This window comes from Alexandromys fortis, unplaced genomic scaffold (genome assembly GCF_014885135.2).
Source record: "Alexandromys fortis isolate MF-2015 unplaced genomic scaffold, M_Fortis_MF-2015_v1.1 scaffold_36, whole genome shotgun sequence".
NCBI lineage: Eukaryota > Metazoa > Chordata > Mammalia > Rodentia > Cricetidae > Alexandromys > Alexandromys fortis.
The window spans coordinates 195,369-219,118 of NW_026067915.1; the positions used below are offsets into that span (position 1 = coordinate 195,369).

A 23,750-nucleotide genomic window follows, 5' to 3' on the forward strand; every position below is an offset into this window, starting at 1 on the left:
TGGGGAAAGCTAGTGAACTTTGAAAGCCTGACGGTGATAACAAAGCTGGTAAGGACCACCTGTTACACCCTGAGTTTCTACAACATGGGCTGTGCACTGGAGATGCCTGGGAACACTTTGCTTTAGCCACTAAGGAAATGCTCACATGCTACAAATATTAAGAGTACGGATTCTTGGGCTGGAGAGATGACTCAGTGGTTAAGAGCTCTGACTACTCTTCCAGAGGACCTGAGTTCAATTCCCAGCATCCACATGATAGCTAACAACTGTCTATAACTCTAAGATCTGACACCCTCACACAAACATACATGCAAATAAAATAAAAATAAATTTAAAACCAGGCGGTGGTGGCACACACCTTTTATCTCAGCACTCAGGAAGCAGAGGCAAGTGGATCCCTGTGGATTCAAGGCCAGCCTGGTCTATAGAGCTAGTGCCAGGACAGGTTTCAATGCTGCACAAAAAAATTTTCTCTCCAAACCCCTCCCAAAATTAAAAATAAATGAACAAATAAATTTTAAAAAAGAATATGCTGGCCGGGTGATGGTGGAGCACGCTTTTAATCCCAGCACTCAGGAGGCAGAGACAGGCAGATCTGTCTTGAAAAACCAAAAAAATATGAATTCTTACTTTTAAAATTATATTTATCTTGTGGGAGCATATAGGGGGGCATGTATGTACATTACAGCATATGTGTGAATGTCAGAGAAACATTGTGAGAGTTGATCTCCTCCTTCCATCATACTGGTCTCAGGCTTCTCAGGCTTGCTGACAAGCACATTCACCCACTGAGGCATCTTGCTGGCCCTAGAGTATGGGTTCTTTTTTCCCCCTAAGACAAGACAGTTTCTCTGTGTAACAGCCCTGACTATCCTAGAACCCACTTTGAAGATCAGGCTAGCCTCAAGAGATCCATCTGCCCACACACCTTCGAACACCTGATTTTTGACAAAGAAGCAAAAATATCAAGTGGAAAAAAGAAAGCATATTTAATAAATGGTGCTGGCATAACTGGATATCAACATGTACAAGAATGAAAATAGATCCATATCTATCACCATGCACAAAATTTAAGTCCAAATGGATCAAAGACCTCAACATAAAGCCAGCCACACTGAACCTCATAGAAGAGAAACTGGGAAGTACACTTGAATGCATTAGCACAGGGAACCACTTCCTAAATATAACCACAGCAGCACAGACACTGAGAGAAACAATTAATAAATGAGACATCCTGAAAATAAAAAGCTTCTGTAAAGCAAAGGACATGGTCAACAAGACAAAAAGAAAAGATCTTCACTAACCCCACATCAGACAGAGGGCTGATCTCCAAAATATACAAAGAAGTCAAGAAATTGGTCATCAAAAGAACAAATAATCCAATTTTAAAAAATGGAGTACAGACCTAAACAGAGAACTCTCAACAAAGGAATCTAAAATGGCTGAAAGACACTTAAGGAAATGTTCAACATCCTTAGTCATCAGAGAAATGCAAATCCAAACAACCCTGAGATTCCATCTTACACCTGTAAGAATGGCCAAGATTATGATGACAACTTATGCTGGAGAGGATGTGGGGTAAAGAGAACACTTCTGCATTGCTGGTGGGAGTACAAGCTGCTACAGCCCCTTTGGATGTCAGTGTGGTGATTGCTCAGAAAATTAGGAAACAACCTTTCTCAACACCCAGTAATACCACTTTCAGGTATTTATCCAAAGGATGCTCAATCGTGCCACAAGGACATGTGCTCAACTATGTTCATAGCAACATTGTTTGTCATAGCCAGAACCTGGAAACAACCTAAATGCCCCTTGACCAAGGAGTGGATAAGGAAAATGTGGTACATTTACACAATGGAGTACTACAGAGCAGAAAAAAATAACATCTTGAATTTTGCAGAAAAATGGATGGAGCTAGAAAACATCACTTTGAGTGAGGAGTGAGGTAACCCAGACCCAGAAAGACAATTATCACATGTACTCACTCATAAGTGGTTTTTAAGCATAAGGCAAAGAAAGCCAGCCTACAAATCATAATCCCAGAGAACCTAGACAACAATAGGACCCTAAGAGAGACACACGTAGATCTAATCTATATGGGAAAGAAAAAAAAAACAAAATCTCCTGTGTAAATTGGGAGCATGGGGACCTTGGGAGAGGGTTGAAGGGGAGGGGAGAAGCAGGGAGGGGAACAGAGAAAAATGTAGAGCTCAATAATAATCAATAAAATTAAAAAAAAAGAGAGAGATCCATCTGCCTCTATCTCCCTGAATGCTGGCATTGAAAAAGTATGAACACTTAAACATTTAAAGCTGGGGCCTAAGGAATAAGATAACAACATCCATGTCTCCGTGACAGACTTGGAACTGGGATGGACCACCAGGTAAGGCAAAGATTGCAGCTGATTATGAAGTTCTCTCCACCGCATGCAGAGTGGAAACGACTGAGGTTCCTCAGGTCAGGAATCTGCAGGATGACTACTGCCTGCATCATCGCATTCTCCTTACAACACCCCCAGATAACAAACGACAGCCACCGGGTGGAAGCAACTGCTTCTTGAGCGACAACAGAGTCTGCTAAGCTTGGCCATTATTAATGTTCAGTCTGTTACAATGTCCTTCGCTAATTTAGTCACACACACACACCTGGTGGCAAGTCGAATCATTAGTCATGGGTAGTCCAATATCAAGCGTTTCCTTCTCCATCCACACAGGAAACAGAATTATCAGTAACAGTAAAGAGACTTCCACCATGACTCCAGCGAAGCCTTCGCTTCTGCCCGCACTCACCGCTTTCCTCCGGTCATTACTTGGCACTGTATTTCAGAGCACCCACCCCCGTGGAAATGAATACAGCAGTTCTCCTCCTTTAGCACCTTCCGAGAACCACCGTTTCGAAAACAGCTGCAGAGGCACAATGAATATGAATCTGGCTTAAGGCAGCCAGGAAATTAGGCAGAGAGAGCCAGGACATCAGAAGACCCAGGACAGGCACAGAGCAAAGAGGAGGCTGAGTACCTGAGGTGTTCTTCCTGATGAAGATGAACAAGAGGAGATCCAGTGAAAAGTGCTCAAGAGGCAAGACCAAAATGATTAGAAGAAGCGTGTTTTAGGGGTAGGGCTATAGCTCAACCAAAACCCGAACTTAACAGGACACGAGTCAAAGCACACAACTTATACAGCTGATGAGCTACAATGTGAAAAGGACTATCAAGGGAACATGAACCCAACTTAAAGCAAAATAACCAGAAATTTACTAAAGCCCAAGTAACCCAAAAGCATACAGATAAAAGTGTTTAATGTAATTCTTCACTAAAGAGATGAAGATCAAGATCACCATTAGGACAATGGGGACTCACACCTTCAAGCCCAGCATGGTAGGAGAGGCAGGTGGATCTGAGTGAGGCAGAGCTATGGTGTCACTGTGTCAAACTAAAAACCAAACACAAAGAAACAAAACCCACTGATATCCACAGATCACTGTTAGCAGGTGAACAAACTCATTCTTCTCTAAGCAGAATACCAAAAACTCCACTGATCTTTATTCTGTGATACTCTTACCTAAAAACATTAAACTAAAATTTTTCAGCCAGGCAGTGGTGGTGCACACCTTTAATATCAGCACTCCAGAGGCAAAGACAGGCGATCTCTGTGCGTTTGAGGCCAGCCTGGTCTACAGAGCAAGTTCCAGGACAGGTTCCAAAGCTACAGGAAAAACCCTGTCTCAAAAAAAACAAAAAAAAAAGGGCTGGAGAGATGGCTCAGTGGTTAAGAGCATTGCCTGCTCTTCCAAAGGTCACGAGTTCAATTCCCAGCAACCACATGGTGGCTCACAACCATCTGTAATGGGGTCTGGTGCCCTCTTCTGGCCAGCGGGCATACACACAGACAGAATATTGTAAACATAATAAATAAATAAAAAAGATTCAGCTCTTATTAAAAAAATCCACTAAAATTTTTCATAATAACCAAAAGAAGTCTCAACTCAAACATACATACATCAATAGAACAAGAAATTGCACTGAATGTTTTACAATATGAAAAAATAATTAAACATAACTCTATACACACCATTGATGACCCTCACAAACACAGTTAACAGAAACAAAAGGGGCCAGGCATGAACTCACATCTGTTGTATCCACAGTACTCAGGGGGCTGAGGCAGAAGAATTGCTACTCAGTTTCACACCAGTTTGGAATAATGTGAGACACTGTCTCAATTTTAAAAAGGAGGGAGGGGTAGTAAAAGAACACATACCATAAGATTCAATTTACTTAACTACATATAACATTTGGAATATCATTAGAGATAGACATGGTGGCCCACATAGGCCCCAGTGCTGGAATTATAGGCAGGCTGAGTGGTCCAGCCAGCAGCTCCTAGGTTCGGGGAGGAGGGGGTCTTTACATTTGCTGTTAATCAGTGAGCCACTTCCCTAGCCCCACTGAATGTTTTTTATGCAAGCAAATTTTCACAGTGACAGCAAACGCAAGGCCTGGCATGAAGAGCCATGCGATGGAAACTCTTTCTCTGGTCTTCTCAGCCTATGGTGTTAGTATTGGTGTTAACAAAGCCAAACTTCAGACTGCTCTGGTCCCTGCCACTGGACTCATCCCGCACGGTTCCCACTTCTAAGCTATTCCTATCATGCACCTGTCCAACTGCTGGTTACAACTTTGTCTTTTTCTTGAAAGTTTAAGACAGAATACACATCATAGACTATAGCAAGAATTTGTATTTTTATAGTTGATTTTTATAACACCATTATAATGGTACCCGATAAGGATCTGGGCTCAATTTCTCATACCCCATTCACACAAAGTCTGGATTATGGAGCATTTCAGAACTGGAAACTCAATTTGTACTATCTATTTTATAAAATTTCACTTAGAATATATCCTGCTGGGTAATGGTGGCATACACCTTTAATCCCAGCAGAGACAGGTAGATATTTGTGAATTCAAGATCTAGGACAGCTGGGACTACACAGAGAAACCCTGTCTCAAACAACAAAAAAAAAAAAGGCATATATCCTATATGTTATGCATTAAACCAGTAAACTTCCAGGACTGCAAAGATGGCTCCTTAGATGAGAGCACTTCCTGCATAATCATGAGGACTGGATTTCGTATTCCAGCACGTTGGAGTGAGCCAGGCATAACCACAGATCAGTACCTTAGCTCTGATGAAAATGGAGACGAGGGCTGCCCAGGTTTGATGGTTTCGAGCCTAGCTGTGAAAATGTGAGCCCCAGGTTCAGGAAGAAACTGTGCTTCAAAGGAACAGGATGACAGCTGTAGACCCAAAGTCTTCTAGCTGGAATGTGTACACACACAGGCTTACAGACACCCATACATGTGCGTTCATATAGTCACACAGTCAGACACACACACAGTATATAAAAAATGAAATGAAACCCTTTGGGGATGGACAGATGGCGCAACAAGTTATGAGCACTTGTTCTTACAGAGGACCTGGGATGGATCACCAGCACACACATGGCAGCTGACAACTGTCCACAACTCCAGTTTCAGAGACTTCCACACTCTTTTATGCCCTCTATAGATACCAGTCACATGTGTGGTGCAAAGACATACCTACCTACATGGGGGCAAAATACACATAGAAAATAAACTGTCAGATAGTGATAGTGTACGCCTTTAATCCCAGCACTAAGGAGGCAGAGGCAGGTGAATCTGAGTTCAAGGCTAGCCTGGTCTTCAGAGTGAGTTCCAGAACAGCCAAGGCTACAGCAAAATCTTGTCTCAAATAAACAAACAAAAAACAAAAACAAACAAACAAAATAATCTAAAACAGACAAACCTGGACTAGTGAGATGACTTAACAGACAGAGCTGTTTTCAGCAGCAGGGAAAGACAGCCAGACTCTGATGCCTGAAATCCACATAAAGGTGGACGGAGGGGACAAACTAGACAAAGATATCCTCCGAATACATGAGTGCTGTGGAACATACTCCCCCCCCCCCCTCTCTCTCTCTCTCACACACACACACACACACACTAATAATAATAATAATAAATATTAATAATAATAATAAAATTTTAAGTCTGCCTTAACCTAAGCTTTCACACAAAGCTGTAGGCATGAAATAGCACGGACAATTCAACACCCTCTTCCCCTGGAAAACTGGGCTGAGAACAAGGCAGACATTTACACTGTCCTTTATCTACTACTTCCTCTATCGTGTGGCTGTCAAAAGGCTAAATGAGATTCTGGCAACATAAAAAAACAGTTTTGAAAGGTCATGCTATGCAGACAGTCACAGCTTTCATAAGCGTCCTTTCTAAGGAAGACTACATGACAATCTGACCAGTTATGTTCTGATTAAAAGCAAAATGCACATTGCCACTGCATTATCAAAGGACCAGAACTGTAGACCCTCAATAATATCTTTATGAACATCATTTCCAACTGTATAAACACACAGTGCTATTAGTGAAAAGGACCCTTGAGCAATGGAACAGAACTGGAGGTAGAACACCAGCTCCCCCAAACACTGGCAGGCAGGCTAAAACTGGACCACTCTGTTCACTCAGTGTTTATAAACACAAAAAAACTTTCAAATTAAAACAGATCAACAGCAGGCTTGGTGGCACCTGCCTATAATCAGAACACTTAGAACAGGGAGATAGGAGGTTCAGGAGTTCAATGTTATCTTCAGCAACATAATGGCTTTAAAGCCAGCATGGACTAAATAAGACCCTGTCTAAAAAATCAAAAACATGATGGTGAATGCCTCCAACCCCAACATTTGGGAGGTAGAGGCAGAAGGATCAGGAGTTTAAAGACAGCCTTAGATACAGAAAAGAATTAGAGACCACACTATACTACACAAGACACTGTCCCAATAAACAAAAAACAAAATCACACGCGCGCGCGCGCGCGCACACACACACACACACACACACACACACACACACAAAACAAACCAAATTTTAAATGCATCATTTTCCAAGGAAAAGATTAATACTCTATTCAGCTGGATGTGTACTTAGTGACAGAGCACATGCTTAGCATGTGTGAGATGCTGGGTTAAGGCTGTAGCACCTAGAAAAGAACATTAACACTGTTCGCAGACATGGTGGGGCACGCCGCTAATCGCAGCACTCTGGAAGTTGAGGCAGGAAAACAGTCCTGAATTAAGGCCAGCCTTGGCTACAGAGTGAGCCCATATTTCAAATGACCATTCTTTTAAATTAGCATATAAAGTAACAAGTCTCCTATGGATATTCATGCATAGGTATTAAGTTTGGATTGGTGTCCTGACATGCACCCTGCCTGCCCTCTGTTTCCACCCTGCAGCTGCTTGTTCCCTTCCGCTCCCGGTATTCCCCTCTCCACTTACACATCATGTGTTTACTCCTCTTCCTGACTCACCCTGATCATTCTTCAGAATTTCCCTAATTTGATTACTTCAAAAACCTGCCAGCTGGGCATAAACAATGCATGGTTTTAATCCCAGCACTCGGGAGGCAGAGAAAGGTGGATTTCTGAGTTTGAAACCAGTCTAAAGCTAGTAGTTTTAGGCCTGTCAGAGCTACAAAGTGATAGTGAGACTCTGCCTCAAAAAAAAAAATCAAACAAACAACCCAAATAAATGGGGCTAGAAAGATAGCTCAGTGATTAAGAGCACTGGCTACTTACTCTACCAGAGGACCCAGGCTTAATTCCCAGCATCTACACAGCAGCTCACCACTGTCTGTCACTCCAGTCAAAAACACAAGTGTTGACAGGGCAAACATACATGCAAAACACCCACAAAATAAAACAATGGGTAAAGCTAAAGCTGTTTGGTAGAGCACTGGTCCAATCTAAGGTTCAATCTCCAGTATTGTCATACATCCAAAAAAGGCAATAAGTCAGTAAAAATTATCTAGCTTCTGAAATGTCCAAACTTGGGGGCTGGAGAAATGGCTCAGAAGTTAAGAGCATTTGTTAGTCTTCCAGAGCACCCAAGTCTGATTCCCACCACCCACATGGTGGCTCACAACAGACAATAACTCCAGTTCCAGAGGATATGACGCCCTCTTCTGGCCTCTGAAGGCATTACACACACATACATTCAAAGTACTCATACACACAAAAAATAAACTGTTCAAACTCATAGGTTAATAGCAGCAGCCTGGTTTTATGCTTGCTTTTGTTATCCATGCTATGAATGTGTGCTCTTGTAACTCCACCACCTGGTAAATGTTGTTGTTTTTATTTTTGTTTGTTTTTCAATACAGGGTTTCTCTGTATAATCCTAGCTGTCCTGGAACTTGCTCTTTTAGACCAGGCTGGCCTCGAACTCACAGATATCTGCCTGCCTCTGCCTCCCAAGTGCTGAGATGAAAGGTGTGCATCACTACTGCCCAGCTCACCTGATAAGTCTTTATTTAAAACAACAATAATAAATAATAAAAGAATAAGAAAAACACCTTTATATAGCAGTAGTGTCTCACTACTGTGATCTCAGGACTTCAGACTGAAGGAGCTCAAGCTCCAGGCTAGCCTGTGCTATATGGTCAATTTCAGGCCATCTTGGACTATAGTTTCAAACAAACAACAAAAGCAAATAAACAAACAAAAACCTCCTCTGTATTAAGCAGCCCTCAGTAGGCCCTTAGTTTACCTTAAAAAGAGGCCTAGGACTGCCCCCCATATAAACCCTGTCTCAAGAAATAGAAAAAAAATTAGAAGCTAAACAATATTCAAACTTTCCTTCTATATTCAACTTTGTAAGAGACTAAGAAAACCTACAAAACTAGACACTTACCTCAAAATAACAGCCCCCATTTCGGTGTTTTAGGAACGTGTGACATTACTTGGGTTTAAAGTGAAATATTCATGAAGACTCTTTCAGATTAGAAGATAAACTGAAAAATAAAAGGTTGAAAGCCAAGTATTAAAACCAGATAATGTTAAGTGTTCACTGCATGTATGCGGCATTTGACTGTGTGTAGCACACACATGTAATAAACAGGCTGAAGAGCTAATGAGGTTGAGAAACTTTTATGTTGAGGATCCGTGCTCCAGTGTTCTCAGTTCTGGACCAGTTTAAAAGTCTGATACCTTTTCCTTATATATTTAGGTTTATATATTTAGGATCAAGTCTAAGTAAGGATGTAGAACAAAACAGAAATGCAGGATCCCCAGGCCAGCCAGGCCCTGTCTCAAAAAAAAAAAAAATTAAAAAAATAAAAATACAAAACAACAACAAATTGCAAACTCCTACCCTAAGATAGTTCTACAAGGAAATATGTCTAAATCCAAGCAAAGCTTAGAGGATAAGAACACAAGCTGAGCAGAGTCCACCTGGTCTGTCTGCATTCTGGCAGTCAATTACTACTGTAGTTTCAGAGGCTTTGGAAAATCTTCCCACAGGAAAAACCAACTTAACCGCGATGCTACCACGAGGTGTCCCCTGACCACTGAGAGAGAAGACAACAATGACACTTAGCTCACAGCAGAAGTCAAGGCTAACAAGCACCAGCTCAAACAGGATGTGGAAGCTGTGTTAACTGACATCACCAAGGTCAACACCCTGGGTCCTCTAATGGAGGAAGGCAGGGTCCATTCGACTGGCTGCTGACTAGGATTCTCTGCACACTGTCAACAAAGTCGTGATCACCACAGCCCAGCTAGTTAATTCTAAATGTAAGAATACTTAGTGCTGGAGAAAGAAACTTTTAGTATTGATCTTTCAGAGGACCCAAGTTTGAGTACCAATACCTGATGCTGCTCAGGCAGCGTACAAAGCTCCTCAAAGTCCAGCTCTGGGGAAAACAACCCTGGTCTCTACAGGCACGTGCATTCATGTACAAACACCTAAACACTGGTGTAAATGTAATTAAAAATACATTTTTAAAAAAATTTTGAATAAATTAAGCCAGACACAGTGGCTCACACCTTCAATCCCAGAACCCAGGAGGCAGGAGAACATGGATCTCTGTGATGTCTGAGACCAGTCAAAGCTACATAGTTGAGATCCAGTCTCAAAAATGAATGAATGCAGGCAGTGGTGATGCATGCCTATAATCCTGGCACTTGGGAGACAGAGGCAGGCAGATCTCTGTGAGTTCAATGCCAGCCTGGTCTACAGAGTTAGTTCTTGGACAGCCAAAGCTACACAAAGAAACCTTGTCTCAAAAAAAAAAAAAAAAAAACAAAAACCTCACAGCAAAAAATGAATGAATCTACGAATGATGCAGAGCTACTCGTTCAAAAAAAAAAAAGAATTTAAAGACAGAGGATGGCTTAGTTTTAAATTCAGCACAGTTCCTCCTTTTAAGTAAGGAGCCAAAATTACATACACAATGTCAGCCACAGTCAAGACACTAATTCAGGGCATGGTGGCACATATTTTTAATCTTAGTACTTGGAGGCAGAAATATCTCTGAGTTTGAGGCTAGCCTGGTCTACAGGGGGAGACCCTGTCTTATAAATTAATAAACAAAGACGCTGACTCTCTATTAAGTGAACAGCATTATCTGCACAGCATGGTGGACCGTATCTGTGTCACAGCACTTAGAAGGTGGAGACAGGAGAATTACAATTTCAAAGTCATCCTCAATTACGTAGTAAATTTGGAGCCAGTCAGAGCTACATCAGAAGCTTATGCCAAAAAAAAAACACACAAACAAACAAACAAAAAACAAATCACATTTATCTTTCCATCCCTACTCCGCTCAGACTGGAAGTTGACCACAGCACCTCGCTAGGAAAATCCCTACCCATTACCAATAGGCTGCCTCTCCAGTCCTGTTTACAATCTTTAAGACAGTAAGTGTGTCTGTCTTAAACAGACATTTCCAAGACTGAACTTGAACTCACTCTACCTCAAGCAGATCTTTTTTTAAAAAAAAAATTATTTGTTTATTATGTATACAATATTCTGTCAGTGTGTATGCCCGCAGGCCAGAAGAGGGCACCAGACCTCATTACAGATGGTTGTGAGCCACCATGTGGTTGCTGGGAATTGAACTCAGGACCTTTGGAAGAGCAGGCAATGCTCTTAACCGCTAAGCAGATCTTGAACCTACAATCTTCCTGCCTCAACCTCCCAAGTGACTAGGCTTCCAGGCAGGCACTAACAGTCTTAATTTCATGTTCTTCACACAAATATACTCTTCCTATTTTTTGGCTTTTTTTTTAAAGATGTATTTCTTTATTATGTATACAGTATTCTGACTGCATGTATCCCTGCAAGCCAAAAGAAGGCACCAGATCTCAGTACAGATGGTTATAAGACTCCATGTGGTTGCTGGGAGTTGAACTCAGGACCTCTGGAAGAACAGCCAATCCCCAGACCCTTTTCAGCTTTTAAAAGCAGTGTCTCGTGTAGCCTATATGACTTTGAACCCCCTACGCATATACACCTGAATGAACATGCCAAGGTCCACACACAAGAGACACACACAAATGGTCCCTGAGCCCTCTTACTCTTGTTCACTTTATCATGTAGGGTGTAGCCTGATTACTACATGAGCTAAAAGTTACCCATTCTCAAACACAGGAAGCTGGGGATAAGAGTTTAACAAAATTCTCTAGAATCCAGTTTCTCTTTTATAAACAATTTATTTTTATCATGTTCATTGGTGTTTTGTCTGCATGTATGTCTGTGTGAGGATGTTAGGAGCACTCCAACGGGAGTTAAGGACAGGTGTGAGCTGCAATGTGGGTGCTGGAAATTGAACCAGGGTTCTCTGGAAGGCCTAGCCAGTGATTTTGACTGATGATCCATCTCTCCAGTCCCTACAACCCAGTTTCTTTAACTACGGGTAATGACTATATGTAGGTTTTTTTCTGGGGGATCACAGAAAAGTTGGCAATATTAAAAGGTCTGTAAACATGCAACAGCCAAATATTAAATTAGAAATGACCTAATGAGGGGCTGGAGAGATGGCTCAGAGGTTAAGAGCACTGACTGCTCTTCCAGAGGTCCTGAGTACAATTCCCAGCAACCACATGGTGGTTCACAACCATCTGTACTGAGATCTGGAGCCCTCCTCTGGTGTGCGGGCATACATTGAGGCAAAATGTTGTATACATAATAAATAAATCTTTAAAAAAAAAATAGGTGTTTCTGCAGCTTGCACTGCATTGCATCAGGAGACTGCTGCAACCTTGCCTCTGAACAAAGCAAGAACGCTGTGCAAGGCACCCGCTGTCATCATGTTGCCTGAAACAGCTCGACTCCTATCTGAGACTACTGCACGTTATGAATTACAAGGCTTTCACTGTACACACAGGGCTTTCTGCTCTTATAAACATAATGATTTAATTATGGAAACCAACACTTTTGGTTATTTCCTACGGTTACTCCTCAGCATGCTAAGTACCAAATTAGTGTGTCTTTAGATTGTGCTAAAATCTTCTATTCTGTCTTCAGGCATTGGTAGCACACGCCTTTAATCCCAGCACTGGGAGGCAGAGGCTGGTGGATCTCTGTGAGTTTGAAGCCAGTCTGATCTACATAGAGAGTTTCAGGACAACTGGGGCTATACAGAGAAACCCTTTCTAAAAAAACCAAACCAAAAAAAACAAACAAAAGTTATATTTGGGTCACTATCACCAGAATACATTGTACATATGTATAAAGCTGTCAAGGAAAAGAAAAGAGAAGAAAACAGAAGGGAAAAAAAGAAACTTTTTTTTTAATTGTTTTTTGAGTTGCTGACTCGAGTTTCATGAGAAATGGCTACATATATTTTGGCTTGGGATTAGAATATGATTTTCAACAATTTTTGAAGTGACCTTATACATACTTCTGCCATTAAAAATAAATAAGTGGCTGGAAAAATGGCTCAGTGGTTAAGAGCACTGACTGCTCTTCTAGAGGTCCTGAGTTCAATTCCCAGCAACCACATGGTTACTCACCACCACCTGTAATGAGATCTGGCGCACTCTTCTGGCCTGCAGGCATTTATGCAGACAGAACACTGTATACAAAATAAATAAATATATTTTTTTAAATCCTCTGTTTTAGCTGGGCGGTGGTGGCGCATGCCTTTAATCCCAGCACTCGGGAGGCAGAGGCAGGCAGATCTCTGTGAGTTCGAGGTCAGCCTGGTCTACAAGAGCTGGTTCCAGGACAGGTTCTAAGGCTACAGAGAAACTCTGTCTTGAAAAACCAATAAATAAATAAATAAGCATGCAAGGTAGTGGGGTGGCGGCACACACTTTTAATCCCAGCACTTGGGAGGCAGAGGCAGGTGAATCTCTGAGTTCGAGGCCAGCCTGGTCTACAGAACGAGTTCCAGGACAGCCGGGCCACACAGAGAAATCCTGTCTCATAAAAACTAAAGATAAAAATAAACAAGTATATCTACCTGTTGTGAAATTTTTCTTTCATCTTTAATATATAAAAAAGTAATTGCATACCAAAGAATTATTTTAAAATAAACATCATTATCAATAGACCTTTGGTTTGTATAACTATTTCATATGCCTATGTACTAGGGGTCAACTAAAAGTGTCTTGGGTGAAAAGTCCCTACCGTGAGTAAAAAGAGATCATTAATCAAAACAGCAAGAAGCCAGGTGCGGCAGCAGCAATTGCAATCCCAGTGGAGGCCAGAAGGCAGAGGCAGGCACGTGGTGTGTTCAAAGGCCAGCCTGGAAAGATGCAGGAAGACCTATTTCAAAATTAAAAGAAATAAATTTAGGTCCCAAGAAGCTGGCTTATTATTAGGTTCTAGCAATTGATATCTACTGAATTTTAATTACAACTAATTTTAAGATTTACTTTATCTGCTATCATAGTGCTGAAAGCCTGCTGTCCTGCCACTCAAGAGGTAGAGGATCACTGACAGCTTAAAGCCAGCGGGTCTGCCAAGGTTACAGTGAGAGCCTGACTTTAAAAAAGAAAAATGTTACTAAAATTCTTTTTCTTGCTCTTTTTTGTGTGGTCCTACCCAGGCCTTGAATATGGCAATCAAAAACTCTACTATTGGATTGTGGCCCTGCCCCATTAAAATTATTTTTAATAATTTTGATTAAAATTATTTTTAATAATTATTAAATTATTAATTAATAAAAATACCTCTAATCCCAGAACTCAGAAGGCAGAGGCAGTTAGACCTGAGTCTGAGGCCAACCTATCTACTACACACAGCGAGTTACAGGCCAACCAGGGTTACATAAACAACAAAATGTGTGTTTTTTACAACAGGTATGTAGTTGATGATGAGGTAACTCCTGACTCTTCAGCCTCCACCAAGTGCTGGAGTTATAGGTAGACTCCACCATACCTGGCTACAACATTTTATTTTTATTTATGTGCATGAATGTTTTGCCTGCATGTATGTATCCGCACCACATACATGTCTGGTATGCTGAGGAGATCAGAAGAGGGTGTGGGACTTGCTCCAGACCTGGAGTTACATGTGGTAGTGAACTGCCATGTGGGTGCTGGGAATCAAATCCAGGTCTTTGGAAGAGAAACCAGTGCTCTTAACCTCTGAACAATCCCTCCAGCCCCTAAAAAAATTTTTAAGGTAGGGTCTCACTATGTAGCCCTGGAACTAATTATATAGACCAGGTTAGCCTCAAACTTAGGGACACACCTACCTCTGCCTCCTGAGTACTGGGATTAAAGGGGCACCACAGCCAGGCGATGGTGGCACACGCCTTTTATCCCAGCACTCAGGAGGCAGAGGCAGGCGGATCTCTGTGAGTTTGAGACCAGCCTGGTCTACAGAGCTAGTTCCAGGACAGGCTCCAAAGCCACAGAGAAACCCTGTCTCGAAAAACCAAAAAATAAAAAAATAAAAGGAGGGGGCACTACAACCAATCCACTGCGCCTCTCTTGAACCTTCATCAGCTTTGCATGCTCAGTGTCTCACACAGCATGAACACATCCTTTCAACAAATGTTCCATGAAGAAATTAGTATAGGAAAATACTCACATGTTCTAATGTTAAAAGTGTATTATGTTGATGAAGTAGACTTTCCCACAACCAATAGAAATGTATGAAAGAAAACTCATGATAAATTGATAGCAATGCCAGAGGAAGAATAAAGAATACATTCAGACCTGGTGGATACAGTAGGGCAGACCTTCAAAGTTCTGCCCTACGGCAACAAGGAAAGCTGATCCCAAAGGCAACTCAACTCCAAACACCCACAGCTCCAGTGCTCTGACCGAAAAAGCATCCACCTCGGCGTGGAGACAATCACACCACTGTTCTTAAAGGGTGGGAGGGGCAGTGCTGAGGAGGTAGGGAGAAACCAGCCACTGGTGACTAATACAAGTATCTGCAGTCTGTGAAATTCATGTGTATTTGAAAATTTTGTTAAAAAGAAGTAATAAAATAGGGCTGGGGTGTAGATCAGTGGAGGGGGCAGGCATGGCCCTGAGCTCAACACCACCACCAAAACTAAATTAAATATTAGTGTAAAAAATTGGGGTAGGGATTAACCACAGTGGCAGAGTGTGTAGAGGCCCATGCTGCTCCAGTCTCACTAACACACACACACACACACACACCAAAATAAATGCAATAAACAAATACATCTGGCCTACTACCTTGGTGATATATCAGTACACTGAGATGTGTTCACTAAATATCTAAAGAAACACCTTTACCACAGATGTTTACCACAAATAAGCTATTTGCAGTAGGACCCAGGAGATTGGAACAAGATGCCACACTAGCCAAAGAGAGTGCATAGGCAATCCTCCGCCTCAGCTGACAGCTTCCTCTGCGCCTCTACTCTCAAACTGTAAAATAAACCCCTAAATGCAGAGGCTGTTGTGATTTTCAGAGTCTCTTTAACTTGAGTACCAGAAAGCCTCAAGCCCTTGGAACAAATCCGGTATCCGGATGATTTGAATCCTCATCAGTCAACTCACTGATGGTAAACATCATGTTGGAAACTCATCCAATTATGGTTAGATCATTTACAAACTAGCTGATACTGCTACCACATTTTCTTTATGATATCGAATTACTTATTTAATGTCCGCACGTACACACACATTTTCTCGGCTTGCTTATACACATGGCCTGGTATCTCGAGTAAATGAAGGGCAGATGACTCTGAAAGAATCTTAATGTCTGGGCTGGAGAGCCGATTGCTGCAACGCTTGCTGTGAGAGGAGGAGGACCAGAGTGTGGATCCACAAATGCAGACACAGGCAAACAAACACTTTTTTTTCAAGTCAGGGTTTTTCTGTGTAGCTTTGGTTGACCAAATAATCTTTCTTTCTTTTTTATTTTTTAAATGCTTAGTTTCTACTGGGTTTCCTGTCGTATACTTAAGAATAAACACTTTAGGGTCTGGAGAGATGGCTCAGCAGTTTAGAGCACTGGTTGCTCTTTCAGAGGTCCTAAATTCAATTCCCAGCAACCACATGGTGGCTCACAACCATCTATAGTGGGATCTGATGCCCTCTTCTGTCATAAAGGTGTGCATGCAGATACAGCATCATAAACATAACATAAATAAATCTTTAAAAAATAAAGAATAAAACACTTGGGATGCAGAGTCAGAAGAATAAGTTTAACACTACACCAGCTACAGAATGAGATCTTTTTTAAAATATTTTTTTATTTATTACATATACAATATTCTGTCTGCGTGTATGCCTGCAGGCCAGAAGAGGGCACCAGACCTAATTACAGATGGTTGTGAGCCACCATGTAGTTGCTGGGGATTGAACTCAGGACCTTTGGAAGAGCAGGCAATGCTCTTAACCACTGAGCCATTTCTCCAGCCCACAGAATGAGATTTTGTCTCAAAAATCACAAAACCAAACATTTTTGCAGTTTCTTCTTCCAAAGCAGTGGTTCTCAACCTTAATGCTGTGACCCTTTAATAAACATCTCATGTTGTAGTGACCACCCCCAACCATAAAATTATTTTGTTGCTACTTCATAACTAATTTTGCTACTGTTATGAGTCGCAATGTAAATATCCTGGTAAACAGGATATCTGATATGTAACACTTGTGAAAGGCTTGGTGAGCACCATCCCCCTGCCCACAGGTTGAGAACTGATGTTCCAAGGTCTACTGTAGACAGCCTTTGCCTTTAGAAGATCTGAGCACAAGGAAGGTGGGGCACACCTGTAACCCTAAAGCTTAGATGGTGGGAGGAGGATCGAGTTCAAGGTCAGCCCCATCTATTATTAGAGAATTTGAGACCAGCCTGGTCTCACAGGCCTACAAGACACCCAGTGTCAATAGTAATATTGACAATAAAGAAAGAGATCAGGATTATGAGAGCTGCATCAATTAAATTGAAAGAACCAATAATGTCTACATAGACTGAGAGAGAGATGTTAACAATTAAAAATATAATGTTTGGGGGCGTTTTTGGTTTTTTTTTTTTCTTTTGTTTTTCTTTTTTTTTTAAAGAGAAAAAAATGGTTTTTGTTTTGTTTTGGTTTTTTACAAATCTTCAGTGATTTTTTTTTCCAGTTGTGAAGAGAAGGTACAGGACCATCACTGTCATATTCATTCTCCACACTCGGATAATGGAGTTCCGGTGTGGTTATGGTTAGGCCTGGATGATGATGGGATTCAGGAAAGCTGAGAAGAGACCAACAGCAAGTGAAGAGCTACGGTAGCTATCAGAAAACCAAGCCCCTGGGAGCTATTTCTGGGATGCAATCACTCTAGTGTGACACACAGTTTGGGTCTTGACCACTCCCCCCGATAAAGCAGGCCAGAGAAACTACAAATTCCAAGGCAGATCATACAAATCTTATATTAGCTGGATGTGATGCCTATGTGCCTGCATCTGGGACCTGATGGCTAAGTACCAGCACCTGGGAGGATAGTGAGTTCCGGGCCAGCCGGAGCTAAACAGCTTAGACTTATCACTTCATAATTTATTGCTTACACCTGTAACCCCAGCCTTGCACTCTGCCTATATGCAGAGTTGAGGCCAGTCTGGGCTACAGAAACTCATCTCAAAACGGAGGGAGGGAGGGAGGGAAGGAGGGGGGGGTTCAACAGCTAAAGCACTTACTTTTCTTATCAATGACCTGGATCCAGTTCCCAGCACCCACATGGCTACCTACAGCTGCCTGTAACTCCAGTTCCTGGGGATGTGAGGTTGTCTTAGGATGCCATCTTCTGACAGCTGTCTTCTGACCTCCGAGGATGCCAAGCACATACATGGTACACTGCCATGCATGCAGGCAAAAAACAATCATACACATGGTGCACTTATATACACACAGGCAAACAATCTTAAAATAGGAATCTTTAAAAAAAGGAAGAGAGGAAAGTGGATAGGAGGGAAGGAAAGGAAAGAAGAGCCCATACATAAGATGGCTCAGTAGGGCAAGGTGCTTGTTTGCTCTTCTCGGCAGCCTTTTAATTACCTGAACCCACATAGTTGAGACCCAATTCTTGCTAGTTACACACACACACACAAACACACACTGAAATGAATGTTTAAAAAAATTAAAGAAAACCCCCTTATGGGGGCTAGAGATCACCCAGCAAAGGACCCAAATTTGGTTCTCAGCCCCTGTCAGGTAGCTCACAACCATCTGTAACTCCAACTCCAGGGAATCCAATGCCTCTGGCTTCCACAGGCACCTGCACTCACACACACATACCCACATACAGACGTGTACACCCACACATAATTTGACAGTAAAAATAAAGCTTCAAATTAAAAAAGCAAAGAAAAGGGAACTCCCTTAGGGTCTAGGTACTACTGATGACAGATGTAATGTTAGCACATCCTCTCCCTTCTCAAACATGAACGAGGGAAGAAAAAAAGGTCTAACAGTGTGAAGGCTTGCTCTATTCATCTTTTAAAGTGAATGGTTATCAATTGCATAGCACGGTTTATCTACTGCAGTGTATTGGTATTCAACAGCAAATCTGTTTCCTTCCTTTCTGCCCAGTACTTTAAGATTAAGCTCAGGAAAATCTCCAGTCACCCATAACTGGCAGCCCAGCAAGATTTAAAAAAAAAAAAAAATACTCACGGCCTTCGGACCTGAAAATCCTTTCATTGATTTGTACACGCTTACGAGGATATTTAACTATGCTAACGTAATATATTTAAGACTAGGAAGTTTTTATTTGCAGGGGTGGGGGTGGCAAGGTCGCTTACTATATGGCCCCGGCTGGCCTGAACTCACTCCATAGAGCACAGATGGAATTGCAGGTGTGAACTACTACACCTGGATCATTCAACTTCCTAGCTATTTAAAAAAAGGGGGAAGGGGTACAGCTCAGTGGCAGAGCCCTGCACAAAGCCCTGGGTCTGAAGGGCCTATTCAGAAGTACTCTAGAGTAGATTACACTTGAAAAGAGACCAAGAAAAGAGCTACAATAGCTACCAGAAAATACCACAAAAAAATAAACAGATGATCAGGGTGTGGTGGTGCACTCCTTTAACCTCAGCACTCAAGAGGCAGATCCCTGGAGTCTGAAACCAGCTCAGTCTATGTAGAGTTCCCAGCCAGCCAGGGCTACATAGTAAAACCCTGTATTAAAAACCATAAAACCATGAATGAATGAATGAATGAAACAATGAATGGAAAGCTGGGTATAGTGCCTTACACCTGTAACACCATCATTCAGGAGCGGAGGTAAAAGGATTACTCCAGGGCTGGAGAGATGGCTCAGCAGTTAAGAGCACTGCCTGCTCTTCCAAAGGTCCTGAGTTCAATTACCAGCAACCACGTGGTGGCTCACAACCATCTGTAATGAGATCTGGCGCCCTCTTCTGGCCTGTAGGCAGAATTCTGTATATATAATAAATAAATAAATCTTTAAAAAAAAAAAAAAAAAGGATTACTCCAAGCTCCAGGTTAGCCTAGGCTACAGTGAGACTTTAAATCTCATTTAAAAAGAAAAAAAAAGGTTTTTTTTTGTTAAGACCTGCAGCTATAACTCAGTGGGAGAATGTTTGCCTAACATGCATGAAGCCCCAGGTTCAAGACAAGATCAGCCTTGATGATGATGGGCTGGTATGGGAAGATCAGGCCAGCCTAGAACTGCATACCCAACCCTTTGGGGCAGGAGAGTAGAAAACCAGACAGACCTAGAGTGGGGCTAGAGAGATGGCTCAGTGGTTAAAAGCCCTGGCTCCTCTTCTAGCACCTTCATGGCAGCTCCAAACCACCTACAGAGATCTCAGGTCCTCTTCTGGCCTCCATGGGCATTAGGCATGCACATGATACAAAATACATGCAGGCAAAAAACTCATACAACATATATACATGTGTGTGTGTATTGTTTTTTAATTTGACTCTCAACCTGAGAGATGGTTCAACAGTTAAGAACACTGCCCTTTCAGAGAACCTAGTTTGACTCCCAGCACCCACAAGGCATGGCAGCTCACAGCTGTCTGTAACTCTGGTCCCAGGGAATCAGATGCCCTCTCCTGGCTTCTTTGGTCAGCTGGCACACAAGTGATCCATAAACATACATGCAGGCACAACATCCTTACACATAAAATAACATTTTGTTCTTACATCTGAATCTACCACTTAAGAAACTTTGCTCCATTTGACATGTAATTTCCTGAAATTCAAATTTCCTCCAGGGGTGATGTCTTTTAGTACCTTCATTAGAGAATTGTTAAAAAATTACAGAGAAAGCACTTAGCACATCCCAACATGTAAGCAAGCATTCAATAAATGTTTGTTATTCTTGATCTGCTTAACTCCATACACAGTAGGAGACGCTTGGGAGTTTTTCTAATGCGCTATATGCACAGCCACAGCTTTAAAAGGCAAAGGCCATAAGAGGAAGCTGGTGCTAGGCACAGAAGCAAGCATCATTAATACCAGACTATGGAGGGAGAGTCAGGTGGATCAAGGCTTTGAGGGTAGGCTGAGCTACAGAGTGAGTTTGAGGCCAGCCTAAACTACTCGAGACCTTGTTTCACAAACTGAAACGTAACACAAAAGACAGGCCAGTCATTCGCTTGGCAGAAGGCTTGCCTACCATTCATGAGGTCCTGGTTCAGTCCCCAGCACTCATAAACTAGACAAGAGCTGCTGCAATACCAGCACTTAGGAGACCAAGAGAGGAAAAATGCTGAACATTCCAAAGCAGTGTGAGCCACACAGTGAGTACTAGCAAGGCCTACCAGGTCTATGTAGCAAGACTGTCTCAATGAAATTCCTTACATCCTCTACCCTGCCCCAAACAAGAACAAGTGACAAGCTGGCTCATTATAAAGGCAGCATGAGAACCTTGCACCCAGAAGTTCCTCATCAAGAAAAGACAGCGTGGTTCTGGTTCACAGAGTCAAAGGCTGGTGGAGTTCTATGAGTTTGAGGCCAGCCTGGTCTACAGAGTGAGTTCCAGGACAGCCAGGACTACAAAGAAAAACCTTGTCTGGGGGGGGGGGGGGGTAAAACAAACAAACAACAACAACCAAAAAAACATTAATAGAGGGCTAAGGTTTACCCAGTGGTAGAGCACTTACTTAGTGTGTGCTTACAAGAGGCACACAATTAGAATACTAGAGTAAAGGTGAAGTCATACAGCAGGAGTTAATGATGGTCTGGGTGTGATGGTACCAAGGCAGGGGAAAAGAACACTTTGACTCTGAAGACAACCTTAACTGCACTGTAAGACCCTGCTTCAAAGGAAAACAACAAAATTTTAGAAGTGAGAGTGTGGTTTAGTGGCAGAGGGCTTGCCCAGAATGCAAAAAAGCTCTGGATTCCAACCCCAACACTGCAAAAAAAGGTAAGTTTAAGTTCTATGTCAACTAATGATAGAAATTACCCTGTTATTATATATAATTTGTACGAGGTAGGAGTGACCTGGCCTCAAAGAGAGCAGCTCTCACGTCAGAAGCTGAGGGAGGAGGATGACAAGTTTGAGGCCACCCTGAGCTCCAGAGTGAGACCTTGGGTGGGGATAGGGGTGTCTTTTACACTTCAGCTAGCAGGCAGGCCTTCTGGGTATTTAAATTCTACAAAACTGCCATAGATTATTTTAAACAAAGCAAACTCCAACTGTGATTATAATTATGATTCTGGTTGTCTTAAATGCCAATTATTCAGATCTGAAAGATTCAATCCTTTAAACTAGTAATCTATAAATGTATCCAAACGGAGCTTCGACCTCTTGTTGACAGCCACTGAAAATGCCTTCCAGTGGCTCAGCAGGTAAGGAATTCATGGAATTCATGTCTTCAGTCTAGCAATCACTGTGGTTGACCACAGTCAACACTAAATTATTTGGACAATGCTGGTTGATCATCTAACTCCTTAAAGGCCTTCCATCTTTTCCCAACTTCACAACGCCCATTAATTACTTCAAATGACAGAAAAAGCACAATCTGTAAATATTACACAGTTAGGAAATATTCCTAGCTAGTTATTACAAATGTCCAGGGACAAACCACAGTCAGGAATGTGGCTAAACTGTAGTTTAAAATAAAGCTTCTGGATTACCACAGATTTCTTCTAATCTACTTAATCCTCCAGTGCAGGCACGGATAATCAGGATCACAGTTCCCTCTAAGGCAAATGGTCACTTGTCTGGTGGTCTCCCACTAGACCAACCACGCCATAGAACAAGCAAGGGATGCCAAGCTTAGCCCCTCCTAGGTTTTCTCTAGAGGACTGTGAACTGGAGACCTGACTCTTGACAATACTAAAAACAGGACTGTTCAGTTCCAGCAGTGTATTATTCCAGAGGTCCCAATGAAGGACCTCAACCTCAGGTCACCTGCCCAATATTAAAAGAACTATTTTATAAGTCCACACACTTATTTATAACCCTAACATTGTATAGCTGTGAGTTCCAGGCTAGCCTAGGCTAGAGACAGAGACCCTATTCCCCAACAAAGGAAAAAAAAAAAGACAAATCAAAGATTTATATATTTTCTGAGGGAGTAACAGAACCCTAAATCAACCGTGTTCGGATGGAATCAAGTAAGTAACGGAGCAACTACATCTGCAATGCACTAAGGCAAAGTTAGTGTGTTATCCCTTAGTCACCAGAAAACTATCTACAAAAGTGTTGGAATAAAATGAGTAGGCTAGCAGTATACAGAAGGCAAGAGAGCGGTCATGAGGAAAAGCTGAGCCAGGCACAGTGATGCATGTCTTTACTTTTTTATGTACTTATTTATTTTGGATTTTTCTGAGACAGGCTTTCTCTGTATAGCCCTGGTTGTCCTAGGATCTGTAGACCAGGCTAGCCTCAAAATCAGAGACCCACCTGCCTCTTGCCTCTCAAGTGCTAGGATTAAAGGCATATACCACCACACCCAGCTGGTACTCTAAGTCCAGCTTAGGAGGCAGAGGTAGGAGACTCTGAATTCAACAGGCTGGTCTACATAAAGAGCTCTACAACATCCAGAGCTACATAAAGAGACCCTGTCTCCAAACAGAAAACAAAAACAAGAGGAGACAGAGGAGAAAGGCTGAAACTTCAGAACATGATCCCCACACTATCTGGCATGCTAACAATAAATATATGGGAATTCCATTTTATCACAGGTGGGGGTAGGATATGACTCATCAGGTAAAGGCACTGCCTGCCAAGCCTAACAACCTGAGTTTGTTCCTCAAGACCCACACAATGTGCCAGGCAGTGGTGGTGCATGCCTTTAATCCCGCACTCGGCAGGCAGAGATGGGCAGATCTCTGTGAGTTCTAGGCCAGCCTGGTCTACAGTGTGAGTTCCAGTATAGGCTCCAAGGCTACACAAAGGAAACACTATCTTGAGAAACCAAAAAGACCCATACAACATAAGAAATGACTCCAGAAAAGTTGTTCTCTGTCCTCCACACATGCGCTG

General features: G+C 42.1%; 1 protein-coding gene across 2 annotated transcripts in view; it reads right to left on the minus strand.

Moving 5' to 3' along the window:
• The window catches only part of Pik3cb (phosphatidylinositol-4,5-bisphosphate 3-kinase catalytic subunit beta), a 105,846-nt gene that overhangs the window by 76,420 nt on the left and 5,676 nt on the right, over window positions 1-23,750 (minus strand). For both annotated transcript variants that reach the window (XM_050139412.1, XM_050139410.1), the window contains exon 2: window positions 8,782-8,881. The gene's annotated coding sequence lies outside the window, so the exon portion shown is untranslated. The remainder of the gene's footprint in view (window positions 1-8,781; window positions 8,882-23,750) is intronic.